This window comes from Pleurodeles waltl, chromosome 7 (genome assembly GCF_031143425.1).
Source record: "Pleurodeles waltl isolate 20211129_DDA chromosome 7, aPleWal1.hap1.20221129, whole genome shotgun sequence".
Taxonomy (NCBI): domain Eukaryota; kingdom Metazoa; phylum Chordata; class Amphibia; order Caudata; family Salamandridae; genus Pleurodeles; species Pleurodeles waltl.
In genome coordinates this window covers 590,827,327-590,851,233 of record NC_090446.1, presented here as the reverse complement: position 1 = coordinate 590,851,233, position 23,907 = coordinate 590,827,327, and positions in this window count along the sequence as shown.

The window sequence follows — 23,907 nt, the reverse complement described above, 5'->3', positions numbered from 1 at the left end:
TGCCTGTGTGTGTAAAACAAATGCTTAACACTGCCCTCTGATAAGCCTACTGCTTGACCACATTACCACAAAATAGAGCATTAGAATTATCTCTTTTTGCCACTATCTTACCTCTAAGGGGAACCCTTGGACTCTGTGCACACTATTTCTTACTTTGAAATAGTATATACAGAGCCAACTTCCTACACTCGCTTATTAATACGAGCTGACGCGGCACCTCTTCACTGGGTCTCGCATCATGCTCCCTCTCCAAATCCATCGCTTGCGATTCCAACCGCTCAATACTTTGGGTTCTCAAACGCTCCTGCTCACGGATCAGGCCTTTGGCCGCACCTCGTAGGATCGCCTTGCTTGCCGCCCACAAGGTTCCCAAAGAAGCCACGGACCCCTCGTTTAAGGTGAAGTATTCGCGTTGTGCTTGTCGCAACTGCTCAACGTAGGCTCTGTCCTGCAAAAATCACGCATTCAATCACCACATAGGACGGGTCAATGACCGGGCCTGGCCCACAATGAACCGGATTGGGGCATGGTTGGAAATTCTCCTAGCTAGGATATCAGCATGGGAAAGGCAGGTGCAATCCGTACTTGGCAATAGCAGCAGGTCAATTCTAGATTGCGAGCCGTGAGCCACCGATGTATGGGTAAACTGCCGCTGTCTCGGATGCCATACCTGCCAGGCATCGCAAAGCCCTGTCGCCGTAAGCCATCCCGTAATTCCCGCTGCCATTGTTTGCCTGTAAGTTGAAGGCGGACCAGCCACGTCTACAGCAGGATCTGGGGCCGCGTTGAAGTCTCCTCCCAGCATAGTTAGCCCTGGAGGCAGGTTGAGAAGCCGCTTGCTTTGGAGCTCCCCCCCTCTGGTGTCTCCACCGCAACGGAATGAGCTCCCATGTTCTGTCAAGTGGTTTATTGAGTCTCCTGTCCCTTGCCCTTGCAAACAAACACAAACATACCGAAATGGTAGGAAATAGTAACACATATCTTAGAATAAGACCCAAACACCCCTTCCCCCCAACTCCTGCCCCACCCCATACTTCCCCCCAAGTAATTCACCTCACTTTCGAACACAGTAAGGTAAAACATTAACTATTTGAACAGTGGTGGACCCCTCCATAATGCCGGATTAAAAAGGAAAAACACAGTTAATGGTGATTTATCATAAGCAATATTGGGCCAGATGTAGCAAAAATATAAATTGCGACTCGCATTTTGCGAGTTGATGCGACTCGCAAAATGCGAGTCGCAAATTGGAATGTCAGAAAAAAAAGCGATCCGATTTTGCGACTCGCAGCCGGACTCGCAACGCTGTGTGCGAGTCCGCAGTTTGCGAGGTCGCTGTTTGCGAGTGTGCAAAAAACGAACTCGCAGTTAGCGAGTGGGTGTCGCAAATTGCGATTACCTTCAAAATTGCTTGCAGGTGCAGCAGAACACTCCAGAAAGCATACCAGAACACTCTGGAAACACTTCCTGGCACATGATGATGACATGGGGGTGTATTGGAGGGCGCCTCCACTGCGGTGGAGGCATCTGAATCTTGCCTTCAGCAGTCCGAAGGTGCGCTCGATCAGGTTTCTGGTCCTCTTATGCGCACTGTTGTATTGCCTCTCTGATTCAGTTCTGGGTGTTAAAAACGGAGTCATGATCCAAGGCCTGAGAGCATATGCACTGTCACCTGTTGGGCACAAAAGTACACTGTTAGGAAGTCCAGATAGTCGTGCACAGTGACCTGTGTGTATGTCTGCAAGTGTCTGTGGCTCTACCTAGGAGGTAACCGTCTCCAAATTCCCCACGTTCCAGGCGTTGATGTATCCCACTATGCCTAAAAATGTATGAGTCATGGGTACTGCCAGGAAACTTAGCTACGATGTCCGTGATGACATAATGGGCATCACAAACAACCTGTATGTTGAGTGAGTGGGTACACTTCCTGTTGCGGAAAATGTGTTCCAGATTAGCAGGGGGGCATATTTGAATGTGTGTCCCATCTACACACCCTATGACATGGGGAAAGTGGGCAATGCGGTAAAAGTCCAGCTTGGTGCTGTTAATTTCTGCCTCATTCCTTGGTAAGTATATGAAGTGAGACATGTGCGTGACTAAGGCATCTAGGAATGCCCTGAGGAACCTTGACACTGCACTTTGGGATACCCCACCTGCCACGGCAATGACCCCCTGATAGCTCCCTGAGGCCAAGAGGTGCAGTGCGCATAGTACTTGCACATGCGTAGGGATGGCGCAGCCACGCAGAGTCTTGTGTTCTAGCTGTGGTTTCAGTAAATCTATTAATTCTAGAATGGCTGCGCTGCTAAGGCGGTATTTGTCATAGATCTCCTCTTCAGTTTGCAGAAAAAGAGTCTGCCTGGTTCTATATATCTTCTCCTGTCTGTGGCCCCTCCTCCTCCTCTGCTGGGTTGCGTAGACTCTCCTCCTCACTGCTATCAGGTATATCTCCGCCATCTTGAGTAAGCCAGATGCCTTCTGGGTCCCCTTTTATACTTTGGTAATGGTTACCACCTGCTCTGAGTTAGTGGTAAATGGGACATGCAAACTGGGCTTTTTGCGACTAGTCGCAATTTGCGAGTTGCAATTGCATATGGGTTGCGACTCGCAAATTGCGACTTGCAATTTGAGGGTCGCAAAATGGGGTCGCACCGGATGCGACTCGTAAACGGGTCCCATCGCTTTTTGCGAGTCGGAAATGGGCTTTTTGCATCCCATTTCCGATTTTGCACTGTCGCAAATTGCGATTCTGCCCGTTTGCGAGTCGCAATCGTTTGCTACATCTGGCCCATTGTCTCTCATCCAGGCATTTGGCACCTTCCCAGATTATCCATCGTCCTACAAAGATACAGCGCCAGACTGCAGGACAGATCTGAGTAATTTAGAGACCCCGACCGGGCTTGCGGTGTTCCAGATTGGTCCGGACTCCCCCCTAGACCCTCCAGGGATCACTGGATCTGTGGATCATTGTGTGGAGTCTCAGAGGGGGAAGCCGAGTGGGAGCTCCGGTGTGTCCTGCGCCGCCTGGAGCGTGTACGATGGCGCTGACCAGACAGCCGTTTTTGTTGCTGGCTCTGCTGCACTCTTTCACACCTCAGGCTTGACCCTTTGTTGAATGGTCCAAGAGGGACCTCCTCCATCAGCCAAGTCCATGCCGCAGCCGGTTGCTCAAAGAAATGTGTTTTGTTTCCTTGGACCACCCGGAGTTTCGCTGGGAACAGGCGACGATATGATATGTCCATTGCCCTCAGTTTCTGCTTTACTTCGGTGAATGAGCGGCACTGTTGTTGTTGCACATCCTTATTGTAGTCAGGAAAAAGGAGGACCTTCGCCCCATTGCAAAAAAGGTCTCCCCTAGATCGGGCTGCTTGCAGTATAGCGTCTTGGTCCTTAAAGTTGAAGAGACGGAGTATCACCGGCCTGGGTGGAGAGCCCGGCAGGGGCTTCGACTGTAAGGCACTGTGGGCGTGCTCAATCGCGTACCATGGTGTAAGACGGTCCATCGGCATTCAGGATCGGAACCAGTCCTCTAAAAAGGTGACCAGAGAAGAAGCTGCTGTGGTCTCTGGAAGGCCTACCAAACGAAAGTTGTTACGCCAGGACCTATTCGCCACGTCTTCGGCTCTTTGATAGAGCTCCGATGTGCGTCAAGTCAGTGTGGAGACCTGCCCTTTGAGAGCCGTCACATCATCTTCAACTGTAGATATCCTGGATTCCGCCTCCATGATTCAAGCTGTGGCATTGCAGAGGTCTTGCCGGACCAAGGCTACATCCACCCTTACTTCCCCTATCTTGGACTCCACAGCTGCTTGGGATACTTGGATGGCTTGGAGGATCATTCCCAAATCTCCTGACACCGCCGGCGGATCTCCTCCTCCACCTGCATTACACTCTTCCACCCGGGACCCACTTGTACCCATGGTAGATATGTCGATGCGCGTTTGCGCCGGCACCTGCTGCGCTGATTTGTCCTTTCCCATGATGATGTCCCCACCGATGTCCAAAGTACAGGTTCACAAGAGAATCAACCGGCAATAGCCAGCTAAGTTGCCACACACAAATCCGGGGGCGCTGTCACTCTTCTCTATGCCCCAGTATTGCTGCCCGAGCACACACCTTTCATTGCAGCAGGTTAGTCTCTGGTGTCCTGGGGCTATGACCGTCTGCTGGTTACACTTCCTTTCACTCGTGGCCCCTTGCTCACAAAATCATCCCTGGGGCCCCTTCAGTGGCCCTCAATGCGTCTCTCTTGTGGTGCTGGGTTCCAAAGTCTCTCAACCCCCAGGCCCCTCCGACCACTGTTCTGCTGGGCTTACAACTTTTGGAGTGTTGACTTTCTTCACTATGCCCCAGGAATGCCGCTTAATCCCGCACTCCACGTACCTGCAAGATAGGCTCTAGTGTCCAGAGGGCTAAAGCCGTCCGCTGGCTGCAATCCTCACCATTCGTGGCTCTTCACTCACAAAAGTCATCCTTGGGGCCCCCTCGGTGGCCCCCGATATGCCTCTCCAGTGGCCCTGAGCTTCAGGCCCCCTGGGGGGGCCAAGGGGCCCCAGTGAGCTAGCCTCCTCCCGTCACAGCCCACCTTTGTGCCACCCTCCCTGCGGCCGTCCGGACAGAAAAGAAAAAGGTGGAGGAAGGGAAGGGGGGGGAAGGGGTGCCTCACTCTTGACTCCCAACGTGGCCCCCTCTGTACTCCACCTCACAACGGGTCCATTCGCCCACCCACGTCCCGGCCCGCACGTCTCCGCAGCTCCCTGCGCCGGGCGACGCAGCCCTTCTTTCAGCCGGCTTTTGTTGCACGACCCCCGGGGCAGCTTCACTTGCAGACCCGGACGGATTTCGGGCCCAGCGGCACCACAGGGCCCAAAATCCGGCAGAGTCTCAGACGTCACATTTCGTCTGCCATCTTGGATGCCATTGGCAGCAAAGCCGCCGCACCCTGCTGCTGGGCCAAAAGGTCGGGGAATCCCCTTTCTTTCTTCTTTTTTGTCTCTGGGGGGGCGGCAGCGTCCCCAGAGTGCGAAGGTGCTGCCGATGAGTGCGGATGTCAATCGCAGCTAGAGGCAGATTACGGAGGGGTCCGGAGCACTACAGAAGTGCGACCGCCATCTTGACCCCTCAGCCACGCCTCTCTCTACAATTGATGGATTTATGGGCTATGTTTCCCCAGCAATTAAGGAAAAAAGATTTGGTCACCCGAGGGGGGGGGCTAGCAATCTTTATTTCAGCTGGATTAAATATAGCATGCACATGGGTATATGAGGAAAATGAAGACATTATAGGATATAATGGACTCGTAATACGGCTGGTGGTATATCCGTCACTTTACCGTCACTTTTGGGACGGATTAACACCTCCTCCAAAGTTGTAATAACCCCCTTTGATTGTAAAACTAGATGGTTGGGACAAGGAGCTTACAAGCTCACTTTTGTAATTAATGTCTATCCATCCTGATGCACGCTCCAGAAAACACATATCCACTAAACTGATAGACATAATTTTAACTGGCTATCAGGATCTAAGATCCCCGGAGTTTTTAGTGGCGGGGGACTTTAATATGAAATTATTAAATTCCTTTGAAAGGGATGCCCACATTATGCTGCAAGATCAGCAGTGGGCAGTGCTGCAACAGCCCCTGAGGGCTTTAGAGCTAGCTAAACCTGACACCAAGGCACTCTGCTTAGTAAAAGACCTTGAGGGCCTCAGACTCAGACTTCTAAATGGGAGGTTTCTACAAGATACTCAGCTGGTGGTCACATGCTATGTCACTGGAACTCAAGCAACACTTGACTATACCATGGCCTCCTTGTCCCTATTTTCTTTAATCACTAAGGGCCATATGTACGAAAGCTTTTTCCCATAGGCACAGAATGGGTAAAATCCTTTGATACATCAGGCCCTAAGTATCATATTATAAAGGCAGGTAAAAGTGACCATGATCAACAATGTCCCAAGATTGGCTGTGGTTTTCCTATATTTAATCCTGCTCCTACTGCAACAAGGGATGTTTCTACCTCAAACTATAAGAAACTTTGATTAAATGAAAAATCTGTGGAGTCGATTGGTATCCTTTCAACTACGATATTTGAACAATGCCAACATTTCTCGACAAATTTGCAGTTTATCTTCTTAGAGACAGGCCACAAAAAAACCACCGAAACCAGGGTCAAGAAAAAATAAAAAAGCAGATAAAAATCTCAGCACATATTAACATATTACCAAATTAAGAAGGCAATTGAACAGACTATTAAGGCTATATAAGAAAAACCCAACGGACTGTCATATAAAGGACGATCTACAAAACATCAACAATTTCTATTGAAAACAAATATGGAACCGTAAAATAAATGCTGAATACTCATGACTTTTGGGCTAAGGCTCTATTCCTGAGTAAAAAATCAAATGCACAGGGTTTCTGGAAAATGGTAAATGAATTGAATAAGGCCCCAGTGACCTTAACCAGTTCCATTATTTCTGAGTCTTTGTGGACTTAATAATTAACGTATTACTTTGGCCGATATGATGGAAAAATGAAAGACGTAAGGACAAGCAAACAATGCTCAGAAGGAGAAACACCAAATCCCCCAACTGCTCAAAATGACCCCTCATACTCGACGTTGGAGGTTGTCAACTTAATAAAGACCAGTAGAATTGCGGGGGCCCCAGGCATAAATGGGATCCCAAATGCCCTATTTAAATTGAACCCGGCCTTTTGGGGAGAAAAATTGGTTTTGACATATAACCACTGAATAGAACTAGGAAGTATTCCAAACTCTTGGAGGGGTGCTATAATTCATCTAATATTTAAAGGAGGCAGTAAATTTCATACAGGTTCATAGAGTGAAAGTGGATTCTGTGAATTTGCTTTCTTTAGAATAAGAGCCCTGTCGATATGTTTGTGTCCCCAACAATGTATATATATATATATATATATATATATGTATATATATATATATATATATATATAAAATTAAAAACAATTCTGATAACTCATGGACACGTTTGGCCCATACCATTATTTTGAGCATGTTTTCTTTCCTTGATAGTACTTTTCTTTATCTCTATATATACAACTATTGTGTATGACATGTCATTTACGTTTACACTTAGTTAACTATACCAGTCCGGACCACTAATGCTCGCTGCTATCCCGATGGGGCCCATCCCTTAATACAAGGAGGGTAAGGTTATATCCTCTGAATTGAGAGGAATATATGTTTTTTCAATGTGTATGTCACCATATGATACACTTCACACTAGGGAATATTCACCTGAGTGAGCTCACTGTGCACATGGTTTTATTTGAGATATAAGTTTGTATATTTCTTTTTCTTTATAGGTTCCTGTGAAATGTGTAGATTACCAATTGGGTTATAACATGTGGATTAGGTATGTTTTGGTCCTGACGAATCGCACTGATCTTAAATGACTTTATTTGCGAGAAACATGTTGACCTTTGTAGTAGTAGTATAGGGATTTCTGTACTCACACTCCTCACATTCCTGGAACCTAGGGACTGTTGACTTAACTCTAATTTTAGTTTTTTGAGGGTGGATTAGACATTACTACTAATCCCTCCACACATCATGGTTTTTAATCATGACAGGGGTCTGAGTTTGATTAAAAATGAATTTTGCAGACCTCTAGCCATTTTTATTTTCACACACTCATATACCAATCCCATATTCCAGCACTCAACAACCGGCATTTCTATATCCAAAAGATCTCCGGCAAAGAGCCCTCTTGAGGGGCCCGTCGGCAATTGCAGTGCCGGCCTGACGAGGAGCAAAAGCCTGATGATGAAGCATGTCACCAATTGGTGAGTGAGGGCTCTTGTTCTAAAGAAAGCAGATACACAGAATCCACTTTCACTTTCACTCTATGATCCTGTATAGAACTCACTGTTTGGAACAGTGTACCTTTGGTTTTTTGAAGTTTGATGGGAGTACCGTACACAGGACCAGCTACTTTCTAAATACTCCTGATGTATTAGCCCTCTTTTGCTTGTCTCAGGCAGTAAATTTCATCCTGAAAACTATCATCTGATTACGCTTACGCATTTAGAGGCAAAGTACTATGCTGGCCTATTATTGGAGCATTTTCTCACCTGGGTAACTGAGAACAATATAATTCCCCCAAATCAGAATGGTTTTGCGAAGGGCCCGGAACGGCTACAGACATCTTAACTCTTTCCATCGTAATTGACAAAAGCAAATAAAAAAATCAACCTTTTCTATTTGTGCTTTGTAGACTTCAAATCAGCGTTTTATTTGGTACAGCAAAGTCTTCTATGGGAAAAGCTAGCTGCCTGGGGTATACCAGAGAAATTACTAAAGGCTGTTCAGCAGTAATATACTGATACATGGATTAGAGTTAAGATAGGGGGCGGTTCTTTCCTTTCAAGGAAAATTGAAACAAAACAAGGTCTTAAACCGGTGCGTACTGGCTCAATTTCTTTTTAATATCTTTTTATCAGATTTGACCCCTAAGCTCAATAAGGTAAATGCGCATTCCCCTAAGGTTGAGGACATGTCCATTTCCAATCTACTATATGCTGATGATGTAGTACTCTAGAGTCATACTAAAGTAGGACTACATCGGCTTATTGCAAATGTACTGTTCAAACATCAAGACTGGCCATGATACGCCTGTCAACAAAATTAACAACCACAATAAATATTAATATAAGGGGTACGGCAAAGGTATCTGTTAGTACCAACCACATCATAACTCTTACCTTGGACTGAGCCATATAGAAGACGTCAAGTTTGTGTAACGAAATTAGAAACCAAGCGGTGAGTTAAATGGAACGCCAAAATACGGCATGTAAGTAAATATCGAAAAAGGACTAAATCAGAACTGACCACGGACATGAAAAAAGAAAGGCGCCCATCTTGGAACGTACTAAATAAGATTGCACTTTGAGTGACAAACACATCTTAGACCTGTTGTAAGAAGTATAATCTCAACCCCAATGTGGATAAATAATTAAAGGGGCAGAGAGTGAGCCATGCCACAGGAGAATAAACACACCGGATCTGATGGCGACCCCATGGATAAATTAAACAAGCATTGGCAAAGCCAATAGGCAATAGGTTTCCCCTGCACGGAATCTACTGGTTTTGTCAATGTTTTCTTACAGGCTGCACAGCAAGTAAAACATTTTTTTTTAAAAGTACTATGACAAGGCTAGCCTTGACCACCTTATAGTGCTTTCTTTCCTTAAAGTCATATGCACAGCAAAAAGCGCCAGGGAGGGGGATAAGGCAATCTAAATGTGCAATTTTGTGATAAGAAAAGATGTGAATAAGAAATAAGAGTGATATAGAAATAACAAATAGAGAAGAATTATAGGTAGAATTATTAGGGCACAAGATGCAGTGGCATCCATGTCCAGGAGTTCAAAAACCCTCCTGTGCCCCAGTAATAGGAGTGTTTTAATACCAAACCGGAGGTGAGGGGTTCATTTTTTCTGGTTTGCATTAGGGTCCAGGGCACCCTTACTATGCCACTAATCTTGGTAGCTTGTACACTGCACATGCTTGCATATTAGGTTGTTGCTCATCTGCAGTGCACAAAGCAACCTTTTTGTTGCACATAAAGGAAGAAAATTAGATTAGAGAGAAAATTGGTCATCGCCCATGCCTGATCTCCTTTAAAATTCCCAGCCTTCAGACTGTTAATCTCCAGTTAGTACCACATCTAGTTTTCAGATTACCTTATTGACATTTTATTTTCATGTTTGGTGTTAGGCAAGACTTTTTGGTTTTGTTAAAATGATATATAGATATTATACTTACTGAAAGTATCCCTCCTCGTCCAGTTGTGGATCACTGAGCCAGTCACATTTTAATCTCGCCTGCTGCAGCATACAGCAAGGGACAATGACTAATTTCACTGTAAGTGAAAGATTTCTACACTTTCACAAGGAGCACATTCACACACAAACTAGTTCTCTTCAGTGCCACGGACTACTATCTCACAATATATGCTTTTTGAGACCAAACAACAGTTTTATTTTTAATAATTTATTTTATATATTGACAAAGATCTGGGAGCTCACCCAACAATAATATTCTAAAAAATGACGAAAACTAAAAAAGCAAACAAGAAACGACAAAGTTAAAAGGCTGGCAGTCAACGCCAGTCCCAATGGGTTTGACAATGCTCATTTTTTTTATGGCACCAGCACTGTTTTCCATAAGGGCTGACAAGCAGTTGATCAATTCGGACATCAAGATATCAATTCTGGAAATTCACGTTTTCCTCGATCCAGAGGCATTAGTTAGTCTTTTCAACAATTTATTCAGTTGAAAAAAACAAAGGAAACAGTTCTGCATAGGGCCCCAAGATGAACCATAGGGCGCCAATGTGTTCTGTTGCATATGCCTTCACCTTTGGAATGATGAAGCAGCAAGGACAATATCCCTAATTCACGGAGGAAACGAGATAGAGTGGAAACAACAAATGCATGACTCATTCCTGGGAGACATATAACCAGGTCTGATCTACAGGGACTCCCCTGGTAGACTAATGGGGAGGGAGGGCAGATAGGGAGAATAGCCTTGGGATGGGTATAGCATCAATCATAAACACTGGATCAGAGGTGGAATTATTTTTAGAACTATTAGGAACGCGAAGACTAACAGTTCTATGAATCCATATAAAATAAAACTTTGAGGCACAAGAGTATGCGCCTGAAATCAGCAGCGTTCTGCCTCAAGTTCCAATGCCAAGCTTATTGAATATTACATCAGTTTAAAATTTTAGCTTGCATGCAGAGACACTGTAGGAAAATGCCTCTGATGGTATGGTTACCCCCTAACCTTTTGCCTTTTGTTGATGCTAGTTATGATTGAAAGTGTGCTGGGACCCTGCTAACCAGGCCCCAGCACCAGTTTTCTTTCCCTAAACTGTACCTTTGTCTCCACAATTGGCACAGCCCTGGCACACAGAGAAGTGTCTTGTAAATGGTACCCCTGGTACCAAGGGCCCTGTGGCCAGGGAAGGTCTCTAAGGGCTGCAACATGTATTATGCCACCCTGGGGACCCCTCACTCAGCACATGCGCACTGCCTCACAGCTTGTGTGTGCTGGTGGGGAGAAAAAGACTAAGTCGACATGGCACTCCCCTCAGAGTGCCATGCCCACAACCCACTGCCTCATGCATAGATAAGTGACCCCTCTAGCAGGCCTTACAACCCTAATGCAGGGCGCACTATACCACAGGTGAGGGCATAGCTGCATGAGCACTATGGGCCAGATGTAGCAAAGACTTTGCGACTCGCAAACGGCGAAAATCGCCGTTTGCGAGTCGCAAATGCGTCTTTGCTATGTTGAAATGCATTTTGCGAGTCGGAACCGACTCGCAAAATGCATTTCCGAGTCGCAAATAGGAAGGGGTGTTCCCTTCCTATTTGCGAGTCGCAATGGTATGCATTTTCATTTGCGACCGCGTTTGCGGTCGCAAATGAAAGCGCAGTTACCGTCCACTTGAAGTGGATGGTAACCCAGGCGCAAACGGGAAGGGGCCCCATGGGACCCCTTCCCCTTTGTGTCTGGCACAAAAAATAAATTTTCAGAGCAGGCAGTGGTCCAATGGACCACTACCTGCCCTGAAAAATACCGAAACAAAAGGTTTCGGTTTTGTTTTCAAAGTGCAGCTCGTTTTCCTTTAAGGAAAACGGGTTGCACTTTGAAAAAAAAACCTGCTTTATTTAAAAGCAGTCACGGACATGGTGGTCTGCTGTTCCCAGCAGGCCACCATCCCTGTGAGTGCCCTGAATCGCTATGGGGTCGCAAATTGCGACCCACCTCATTAATATTAATGAGGTGGGTCTTTGCGACCCCATTGCGATTCGCAGAAGGTGTCTGTGACACCTTTCTGCATTTCCTTTTGCGAGGTGCAAATTGCGAGTCGCTGGGACTCGCAATTTGCACCTCGCAAAAGGAAACCTACCTACATCTGGCCCTATGTCCCTACAGTGTCTAAGCCAATTCTTAGACATTGTAAGTGCAGGGTAGCCATAAACAGTATATTGTCTGGGAGTTTGTCAAAGACGAACTCCACAGTTCCATAAAGGCCACACTGAATACTAGGAAATTTGGTATTAAACTTCTCAGCACAATAAATCCTCACTGATGCCAGTGTGGGATTTATTGAGAAATGCACACAGAGGGCATCTTAGAGATGCCCCCTGTATACCAGTCCAACTACTAGTGCTAGGCTGACCAGTTTCTGCCAGCCTGCCAAATCCAGACAGATTTCTGGCCACATGGGGTGAATGCCTTTGTCACTCTGTGGCCAGGAACAAAGCCTGTACTGGGTGGAGGTGCTTCACACCTCCCCCTGCAGGAACTGTAACACCTGGCGGTGAGCCTCAAAGGCTCAAGCCTGGTGTTACAGCACCCCAGGGCACTCCAGCTAGTGGAGATGCCTGCCCCCCCCGGACACAGCCCCCACTTTTGGCAGCAAGTCCGGAGGAGTTAACGAGGAAAATGAGGAGTCGCCCTCCAGTCAGGACAGCCCCAAAGGTGTCCTGAGCTGAGTTGGCCCTTCCTTAGGAAATCCTCCATCTTGTTTTGGAGGATTCCCCCCAATAGGATTAGGGATGTGCCCCCCCTCCCCACAGGGAGGAGGCAGAAAGAGGGTGTAGCCACCCTCAAGGACAGTAGCCATTGGCTACTGCCCCCCAGACCTAAACACACCCCTAAATTGAGGAGTATTTAGGGGCGTCCCTGAACCAAGGAAACCGGATTCCTGACAACCTACAACAAGAAAAAGGACTGCTGACCTGTAAGCCCCGCAGAGACGATGGAGACGACGGCTGACTTGGCCCCAGCCCTACCGGCCTGTCTCCAGACTCAAAGAACGTGCACAGCAACGCATCCAGCGGGATCAGCGACCTCTGAGGACTCAGAGGACTGCCCTGCACCCGCAGCTCCCAGGCCCGAGAGAAACCAATTACCGGTACAGGAGTGACCAGCAGGCAGCCCTCATCCTTGCCCAGTCGGTGGCTGGCCCGAGAAGCCCCCTGTGCCCGGCCTGCATCGCCAGACTGACCACTGAGTCGCTCCATTGATTTCTACCTAAAACCCAACACCTACTTCACACACTGCACGCGGCCGCCTTTGTGCCGCTGAGGCTGTATTTTGTGTGCCTGTTCGTGACCCCCCAGTGCTTTCCAAAACCCCCCTGGTCTGCTCCCCGAGGACATAGGTACTTACCTGCTATCAGACTGGAACCGGAGCACCCCTGGTCTCCATAGGCGCCTATGCTATTTGGGCCCTACTTTGACCTCTGCACCTGACCGTCCCTGTGTTGCTGGTGCTGGGTGTTTGGGGTTGACTTGAACTCCCAACGGTGGGCTGCCTATGCCCCAGAGACTGAACTTGTAAGTGCTATACTTGCCTGAAAAACTAACCAATACTTATTTCCCCCAAGAACTATTGATTTTTGCACTGTGTCCACTTTTAAAATAGCTTATTGCCATTTTTGCCGAAACTGTGTATATTACTGTTTTAATTCAAAGTTCCATATTTATCTACGCCAAGTACCTTACAAATTATGTACTTACTTGAATTCTGAATCTTGTGGTACTAAAATAAATGAAGAAAATAATATTTTTCTATATAAAAAACTATTGGCCTAGAGTTAAGTCTTTGAGTGTGTGTTATCATTTATTGCCTGTGTGTGTACAACAAATGCTTAACACTACCCTCTAATAAGCCTACTGCTCGACCACACTACCACAAAATAGAGCATTAGTATTATCTAATTTTGCCACTATAAACCTCTAAGGGGAACCCTTGGATTCTTTGCACACTATCTCTCACTTTGAGATAGTATATACAGAGCCAACTTCCTACAGACACCCTTTCTTTGCCCTTCCTGTAACACCGTCGCCTGACAATACGGAAATCTTGCTCAAAATGGCCAAAAGATGCTATTTATGGCCGTCAGTATCTCAACTACATTGTAAATGCAGCTGGATTACTACGTTACAATGAACCAGGTAATTCTGCAGTCAGCGCTTAAGGTGCGGCAATCTTTAAATACTACAGGCTCTTTTAATTGCTTTATCCCGTGTCACATGTATCACAGAAAACTGTGGCTCAGTCGTTTCACAATCATTAAAGTGATTTCTCTACATTCCTTGCATCCAACTCATGTGGACATCAGCACAAATGCTGTAAACATAAACTACAATTAACTCCTTCGCTGCAAGGCCTTTTCTCCTCCTGTGACAAGCTTTTTATGTGGCTGTTTGGGGCAGTTTGTTCTTAGGCCCTCATAACTTTTTGTCCACATAAACTAGCCATGCCAAATGTGCGTCCTTGTTTTCCAACATCCTAGGTTTCTAAAGGTACCCAGAGTTTGTGGGTTCCCCTGCAGGAGACCAAGAAATTATCCAAAATACTGTTAAAATTTTGTTTTTTTGCAAAAAATGGGAAGAAAGTGCTGCAGAAGAAAGCATGTGTTTTTTTCTCCTGAAAATGGCATCAACAAAGGATTTACGGTGCTACAATCAGCTTCTTCCCAGCTTTCAGGAACACGCAGACTTGAATCAGAAAACCACATTTTTCTACAAGATTTTGCCATTTTACTGGGATGTACTAAATTATTACTGTTTTTTGTGCTTTCAGGTCCTTCCACTTAGTGACAAAAATGGGTGTGAAACCAATGGTGGATCCCGGGCCGCTAAACACATTTCTGAAAAGTAGAGAAAATTCTAAATTCAGCAAGGGGTAATTTTTGCAAATCCTACAATGTTTTCCTACATAAAATAACAGCTGAATGAAAAAAAATATTGAAATTGAGGTTAAAAAAAACCAGCCATTTCTATCCACGTTTTACTCTGTAACTTTTTCCTGCGATGTCAGATTTTCAAAAGCAATATACCGTTACATCTGTTGGACACTTTGGTTGTGGGATACACAGGGCTTGTAGGTTCTTCAAGAACCCTAGGTACACAGAGCCAATAAATGAGCTGCACCTTTCAATGGGTTTTTAGTGCATACCTGGTATACAGCAACTTATTTGGTAAAATATAAAGAGTCAAAAATAGGTATCAAGGAAACCTTTGTATTTCCAAAATGGGCACAAGATAAGGTGTTGAGAAGCAGTGGTTAATTGCACATCTCTGAATTTGAGGATTCCCCATGCTAGCATGTGAATTACAGGGCATTTCTCTTATACACTTCTTTATTACACACCGTCTTACATTTGGAAGAAGAAAATGTAGAGAAAGACAATAGGCAATAACACTTGTTCTTCTATTCTGTATTCCTGAAAACAATGGTATCTCACTTGTGTCGGTAGGCCTAGTGCCGCCGACAGGAAAAGCCCCTAAACGCAATGTGGACACTTCACATTTTCCCAAAGAAAATTGACCTGTTTTTGGCAAAGTGCCTAGCTGTGTATTTTGCCCCCTAGCTCAGCTGGCACCTAGGGAAATCTAGCAAACCTACACATTTTTGAAAACTACAAACCTAGGGTTACCCAGAAAGGGGTGAGTTGTGGGGCTCTCACCAGGTTCTCGTATCCAGAATCCTTGGCAAACCTCAAAATGTCTCAAAATAAGACTTTTTCCTCACATTTTGGTGATGGGAAGGTCTGGAATCTGAGGGGAGTCCCAAACTTCCTCCTGCGCAGCATTCCCCCACGTCTCACAATAAACATGGTACCTCACTTGTGTGGGTAGGCCTAGTGCCCGGGTCAGGAAATTCCCCAAAACACAACGTGGACACGTCACATTTTCCCAATGAAAACTGACCTGTTTTTCGCAAAATGTCCAGTTGTGTATTTTGGGTTCTAGCTCAGCCGGCACCTAGGGAAACCTAGCAAACCTATACATTTTTTAAAACTAGACACCTAGGGGAATCCTGAATGGGTTGATTTGTGGGGCTCTCGCCAGGTTTTGGCACCCAGAATCCTTTGCAAACCTCAGAATGTGTCAAAAAACACTTTTTCCTCACATTTCGGTGATGGAAATGTCTGGAATCTGAGGGATGCCACAAACTTCCTTCTACCCAGCATTCCCCCACATCTCCTGATAAAAATGGTACCTCACTTGTGTGGGTAAGCCTAGTGCCCGTGACAGGAAACACCCCTAAACGCAACATGAACACATCACATTTTCCCAAAGAAAACTGACCTGTTTTTGGCAAAGCAGTGGATTTTGGCCACTAGCCGGCACCTAGGGAAACCTAGCAAACCTATAATTTTTTTTAAACTACACACCTAGGGGAATCCAGAATGGTGTGACTTGTGGGGCTCTCACCAGGTTCTGTTACCCAGAATCCTTTGCAAACCTCAAACTTTGACTAGAAACACATTTTCCTCACATTTCGGTGCTGCAAAGTGCTGCAATCTGAGGGTAGCCATTAACGTCCTTCCACCCAGCATTCCCCCAAGTCTCCTTATAAAAATGGTACCTCACTTGTGTGGGTAGGCCCAGTGCCCCCGACAGGGAAGGGCCAAAAATGTGTAGAGATTGAGGGGATATCACAGCGTGTTGATAAACACAATTTTTTATATACATTTTTAGGCTGGCTCTGCTTTGGGGAGCACACCTAAGTAAAGTATCATTTTACTTGGGAGACCATGGGGAACGCTGGGTGGTAGGAAATTTGTGCCCGCACGGTGATCCTACAAAGAAAAGTGAGGAGAATGTGATTTTTTTAAAGCAAATTTTGAGGTTTGCAGAGGCATCTGGGAAAGAAAATGTTGGTGGATCCATGCAAGCCACAGCTCCCCGGACTCCAACAGGTGTCCAGTTTTTACAGTAATCTAAGTTGGTACTTCCTCCCTAGGGAAGAAGCAGGCATACTGCCAAGATTCTTACTTCTGTGATGATCCAAAAGCTAAATTTGTGAAAAGGAACACACTTAGGTTATGTTTAAAAGACCCCTTACCCACCAACATAGTTGGTGGCATGATTCATCATCGGGGTCCTGCCCGAGACACCTAGCATGTCACGGGTGTGCTTCGACGCCTGATTACAGCGGAGCAGGTTTTTTTATTTTTACTGGTTGGATTTGGCACGAGGGTGAGTGATGGTTCAGTAGATCAAATTTTATTTACAATTGATTTCACAAAAAATGAGATTCACTGTTAATAACTGAAATGCCCAAAAACTGAACCAATGACTCACAGCTTGTGAGCTGTAAAGCCACGTCACGGCACCAACCGCTTTACAGTCCATTCACACACCTTTCATATGTGACGTGCACAAGACCATTCACGCCGCCAGACGCGGGCCCAGCACATTACAACACTTACCCTAGCAGACAGAGCTATTCAAGGGCCCATCACTTTTATACGCCCACGTGCCTTATACAGCAATCACACCAGCTGATGGGAGTCTGTGGACTAGTGTTTGGCTAGCAGTGTGTTGTAGTGGCCAACAGCAAGTCACTATTTACACAGCCAACCAAGCACCACTCCACGCACACTGCCAGCCAAGTGCCACTCCACGCACACCGCCAGCCAAGCGCCACTACAAACACAAAAGTTCTAACTAAATACATGACAGTAATGCTAACTGTGAAACTGAACAAAAAATATAAACCAATACAGAACAGGCAGTTTACGCTCACAGTAATTCCCAATAATTCTTTTGGGTGTGGCAACTTCTAAAACAGCCTGCAACACACAGCCCAGGCCCTCGACACATGGCACCGTGGCCGAGGGCGAGACCAGCTCATCCACGGCACCCATGGGGCTAAAAGGCCAGAGTAACATTCTGTGGGAACTCAGATAAGAGGGGGTCCTTAGTATTACATCTGGGAACCCCACCTGCTATCCAACCCCCACACGCACAAAGGTAGGAGCAGCACCATGGACTCAGGCATGCTGGTTGGATGGGTCTTTAGTGAAAATAAGCAGAGTGCGCAAGCATGCACCGTGCAGACGAAACCTAAAAAGGTACACATGCGGTTCACTGAAAGCCTCGTAGTCCAATGAGAGCCAGGTGGGATCCTGAAAAGGTCACACTGCAGTCTGACTTCTGTCCTGTTCTTTATCTATGCACAATAGAGTGGACTGTTCTAATCTGCTCCGCCACAGCAGATTTACTTTCCTATTTCACTTGAGATTAACCTCAGAGGTACTGCGTTGGTTGTACTTTCACAGCAATTGCAGCAGAGCGAATATTTTATCACCAGTGGCCATTTTCTTTTGTGTTTCTTCTTCAGAGTGTGTGCATTTCTGAAAACGCCGTCAAGTGCTTCTTTCATGCACTTAGTTTATTGAGTACTTATGCGAAAGTGCAAGCACTTAAACGCAAATTTGTCAATGCAAAATGTGAAAAGGCACATGGTTCTTGAAAGACATGTTGCAAGTAAATAGACAGACATTGCAGGTACCAATCTTCGAGCAGTAAAACAAATCAGCAGGAAAATGGAGCTTCGAGCCCTACAACAAAGGGAAAACGAGCAAGCTTTGGCGAACACATGCGTTCATAGAGAGTGTATTTGGTAAAGTAAAACAAAAGTACGTTTGAGAAGAATGTGGTCAGAGGAAGGATCCTGGCCACCGGAAGAAGTACTTTGTGCAAGTGCCACGGCATGGACGAACACTCCAAGCCCAGGAGCAGGAAACCGAGGCCTGGAAGAACGCTGACCAATCGGGTGCGAAGGAAAAGGGACCCACATGGGAGCCAGCCAATGGTGAGTGTAGAGCTGTTGACCAACAGGATGCAAGTAAATGAGACTCGTGGGAGCCAGCCAATCGTAAGTATAGTAACATGGAACCAGCCAATGGTAAGTAGAGGTAAGTAATGGGGGGACTCTGATTTTTTTAGGGTCGAGCACGCAACCGCTCTGGCTCCTCTTGTAATCTCTCTGTGGTCTTTTAACCATACCCATCAGTTTAGTTGGTTCGTGGGCTTGCCTTTTAAAATTTGCTTGATTTCATTAGTGATAGACATGCATGCCTTTTCTAGTGTTTAGCCCTCCTTGAGCGCACCGGTCAACTACTGAAAACATACAAGGCTCCATGTTTTCCATATAGTTTCTGCACTACTTTTTCTTTTTATTTCATAGGAAGCGCGATCTCTCTGGGCAGTAATTGAGTGCTTTACCTGACATTGTATGAAAGTGGCCTCTGTCTAGCATGGTTACCCCCACTTTTGGCCTGTTTGTCAGTGTGTTTGACTGTGTCTACTGGGATCCTGCTAATCAGGACCCCAGTAGTTATGCTCTCTCCCTTAAATTATGGTTATTGCATACTGGTAACTCAGTATTTCACCCACAGTTGGCATACTGATGCTCCCTTATAAGTCCCTAGTATATGGTACTTAGGTATCCAGGGCATTGGGGTTCCAGGGGATCCCTATGGGCTGCAACATATATTTTGCCACCCATAGGGAGCCCATACAAAGGCTTCTGCAGGACTGCCATTGTAGCCTTCTGAAAAGGTGCACGCACCCTTTCACTGCCATTTACACTGCACCAGGTCACTTATAAGTGACCCCTATAGCAGGACCTCCAGCCCTGAGGGCAGGGTGCAGTGTACCTGTGTGTGAGGGCACCCCTGCACTAGCAGAGGCGCCCCCACAATCTCCAGGACCATTTTCTCAGAATTCGTGAGTGTGGAGACGCCATTTTACACGTGTACTGGGCATAGGCTATGTTCTATGTCCAGCTACATAATGGTAACTCCGACTATAGGCATGTTTGTTATCAAACCCCAAGGCTTTTGCAAGCATTGGTTTTATGATTCCGTGCACTCTGGGGGCTCCTTAGAGGACCCCCAGTATTGGCATTACAGCCTTCTGAGGTTTTCCCGGCAGCCCCAACTGCTGCCACCTCTCAAATAGGTTTCTGCCTCCTGCTGCTTGAGCAGCTCAAGCTCAGGAAGGCAGAACAAATGATTTCCTTTGGGAGAGGGTTGTTACACCCTCTCCCTTTGGAAATAGGTGTTACAGGCTTGGGGGGAAGCCTCCTCAAGCCACTGGAAAGGCAGTCTACACCGGTTCAGGGACCCCCAGCCCCTGCTCTGGTGCGAAACTGGACAAAGGAAAGGGTAGTGACCACTCCCTGTTTGTCACAACCCCAGGGGTAGTGCTCAGAGCACCTCCAGAGGGTTCCTGGGTTTTGTCATCTTGGATTCAAGGTTGGCAGGGAACTCTGGGAGCATCTGAGTGGCCAATGCCAGCAGGTAATGTCAGAGCCCTTCCCTGATAGGTGCTTACCTGTGTAGCTGACCAGTCCCTCTTTCAGGGCTATTTAGGGCCTTTCTCTTGAGTGGTTCTTCAGATTCGTATTGCAAGACTCCAGTAGGAATCCTCTGCATCCATTACTTCACGTTCTTACTGAACCCTCGAGGAGCTCTACAAACTGCGCTAAAGAAGCAAAGACGACTTCTGCTACATTGTATCTTCAGCTCCTGCCAGCAACTGCAACTGTCTGAAGGTCGTGCATCCTCTGAGGACAGCCTTCAGCCTGCACCAGAAGAACAAAGGAATCTCCCTTGAAGTGAAAGAGTCACTCCCCTGCTTCAGCAGGCACCTCTCTGCAGCAACGACCGGTGGCGGGGGTCCCCTTTCCTGATGGAGTGTGTGGATTCAGCATCACGGGTGGTGGACTGAAGTGGTCCTGACGGTCCTGACGTCCAACTTTGGTAGCGGTAAGAGCTTGCCTCCCCACGCAAGACAGTACCCCTGTGCACCGTGTGTTTTGCAGTTGCCGAGGCTTGTTGGCATCCTTCCATGAAGTTCTTCATGCAGCGTGCAGCTCCAGCTCCCAGCACTCCTTCCTGCGATGCACAGCTTCCTGAGTCGTTCTCCGGCGGATTGGGATCCCTTTGTGTAGTGCTGTGTGGGCTTTGTTTTACACTTTCTTTGTCCCCGTGCTGTGGGACTCCTGTGCGAGGCTTGGTCTTCTGAGGGCTCTCTGAGTTGATCAGAGCCCCTTCTGACTTTATCTCCTGAGTAGAGTCCACCTGGTCCCTCCGGTCCTGAGCAGTACCATTTTCCAGTAACCGCAAGCTTTGTGTTTATCAAGGCTAGTTGGTGGACTCCGATGATGCCAATTCGACTGCAATCCTCCATCCGGCGTGGGACATCACTTGCACCAACCAGGAACCCGACTTCGTCTTCTTGGCTGCAATACCGACTTTTCTTCTTCACAGGTGGTTCTTCTTTTCACCTTCATTCGGGTTTGCAGGGGCTCCTGATCTTCCTGGACTCTTCTGTGCTTCTTGGACTTGGTTCCCTTCTTCCACCAGTCTTCTTGTCCAGGAATCAACTGTTGGTGTCTTGCAGTCTCTTCGGGTTTTGCATAATTTGTCTTCACATTTCTGTGTTGGGTTCTGGGAAAGTTACTGTGTTTTGCTCCTGCTTTCCTGGTCACTGGTGTGGGTTCTAGTACTACCTTTGGGGTTTGCTAGCACTCCCAGCTCCCCTCTACACACTACATTTGCCTAGGTGGGAGACCGACTTTCGCATTCCACTTTCCTAGTATATGGTTTGTGCTCCCCCAGGCCCATTTCTAACTATTGTGATTTTCAATAATTGCACTGTTTTCTAACTGTTTCTATGCCTATTTCTGCATACTAGTGTATATAATGTGTGTATTACTTACCTCCTAAGGGACTATAGTCTCTATGGTATTTGTGTCACCAAATAAAGTACCTTTATTTTTGTAATACTGAGTATTTTCTTTCATGTGTGTGAGTACTATGTGGCTACAGTGGCATTACATGAGCTTTGCATGTCTCCTAGACAAGCCCTGGCTGCTCATCCACAGCTACCTCTAGAGAGCCTGGCTTTTAGACGCTGCCTACATTTTAGTAATAAAGGATAACCTGACCTGGTAAAAGGTGTAAGTATCACAGGCACCCACTACAAACCAGGCCAGCCTCCTACAGTTGAGACTTTTGCCGACGACTGCATTACACGCACCCTTGGAGCTTCTGACAGAAGATTATTTTACAAAGAAGGGTTTAGTATTGTCAGACCTTGAAGTGTACAAACCTGTGAATGCTGTCAGTATCCTGTGCGTACAAAGTTATAGGAGGGGCAAGAGGGATGTTGTGTCTAGAGCTATTGAGTTTATATCTATAAAAATAGTAAAACTTGTGATGCTGAGGTCAATCAGAGGCATGGCCCCTAGTAACGTATGTAACGAGTGTAGTACTCTGTACAGTAGTCAAAAAGCAGCCTAATGTCCAACAACGCCCCCCATAAGATCTGTATCTAGAAACTGTAAAGTATATCAATTTTATTTAGTGGTAATATTTTTTATAAAATAGCATTACACAATACGGGTGTCTATCATTCCATGGTTTGTAACAGATGACAAGTTGGAGGCTTCGGGGGTGCCGAAGCACTGTTTGTGAGGACTCTAGTTGAAAATGAACTGGTAAACATAGCACTAGTGAAGACGTGATTATATGGGGAAGAGGTGTATTCGCTCCTTAATCCCTTCAGGAAGCGTTTTAGAAGACCTACCATTGTTAATGTGTAAGTAGATAATATATGGCAGGTGTACATAATCAGCTTCAAGATTTAGCAAAGCATAATAACGGTGCTTGATACAAATTAACGGTTATAGATGTATTTTCCAAGTACGCCTGTGCAGAGGCACTAAGGCCCTCATTACAACCCTGGCTGTAAATCCCACTTACCGCTGTGCTGACGCTCGTCAAGATACCGTGGCCGCGGCGGAAATCCGCTACAGGTATTACGACCCACATCTTGTAATCTGCCACAATACAGACACCCACACAAGTCCGCCACACCAAAGGTCAGTGATAAACTGGCGATAGCAAAACCTACACCATCACGCCAACAGAACTACGCCCACACTATCACGACCCACGAATCAATGCGGCTGTCATTCATCCGCGGTAAACCATTGGCGTTACACCGCTGCGCTCAAAATACACACACATTTACAATACACAACCACATTGGACAATTCAAAATACACACACCTGATACACATACACACACCACACCCACATACCCACAACGCTATAAAACACACACCCACATTACCCACAACCCCTTACAACAATTTTCTTGGAAGAAGCAGAGAGAGAGAGAGAATAGCAAACACAACCCCAGCATCCACAGGCACACAACACCATCACTTATACAACATCCACGCACCTCATACAAAACACACACCAATACAACACATCACACAGCACAACAAACAGCACCTCACACATCACCCACACCTCATCATGGCACCTCAAAGACACCCCAAAGGGTTGCACCCATCAGGGCTGCCAGTGTGCCACCTAGTGAGGCCAAGGATCGGCCTATTCCACCACCTGCCCAGGTGAAGAAGGGGACAACATGCCGTAGGGAAAAGCCGCACCAACCACCCAGCAAGGCCTCCTCCAAGACAAAAGAGGACAGTGCCAAGGTCCCAGCAGCGACTTCCAAGGTGGGGAAGGCACACAAGGCTAAAGGGAAGACAGCCCAGGGCACGGAGCCTCTGGGTGAGGGACTGGTGAAGCCCCTTCTGCAAGACAGAACAGCAACCTGTACGGCGGTGGCCACCGCCGCTACCACTGCCACCTGCACCGCCACCTGCATGCCCACCTGCACGTCTGCTGCCTCTGCTACAGTCCCCAGCATCATCCCCAGTGGGCAGCCGTCCAAGGCTGCATGAGACGTCCTTCTGTCTCCCTCCACAGGTGCTGACACATGCACCACCACCAGCATCTCCGTCGCTGACACCGCCACATCCACCGCCACCTTCCCCGTGACGTGCTCAGACAGTGCCACCACAGCCAACATGACCATTATCCCCAGTGGGCAGTCGTCCGAGGCTGCAGGAGACGTCCTGGACCCTGCACAGAGTACATGAGTCACCACAACCAGCACTGGCAGTACCAGCAGTTGGCAGGCAATGTTGCTGCAGTGTGTCTCTGCCTCCATGGAGT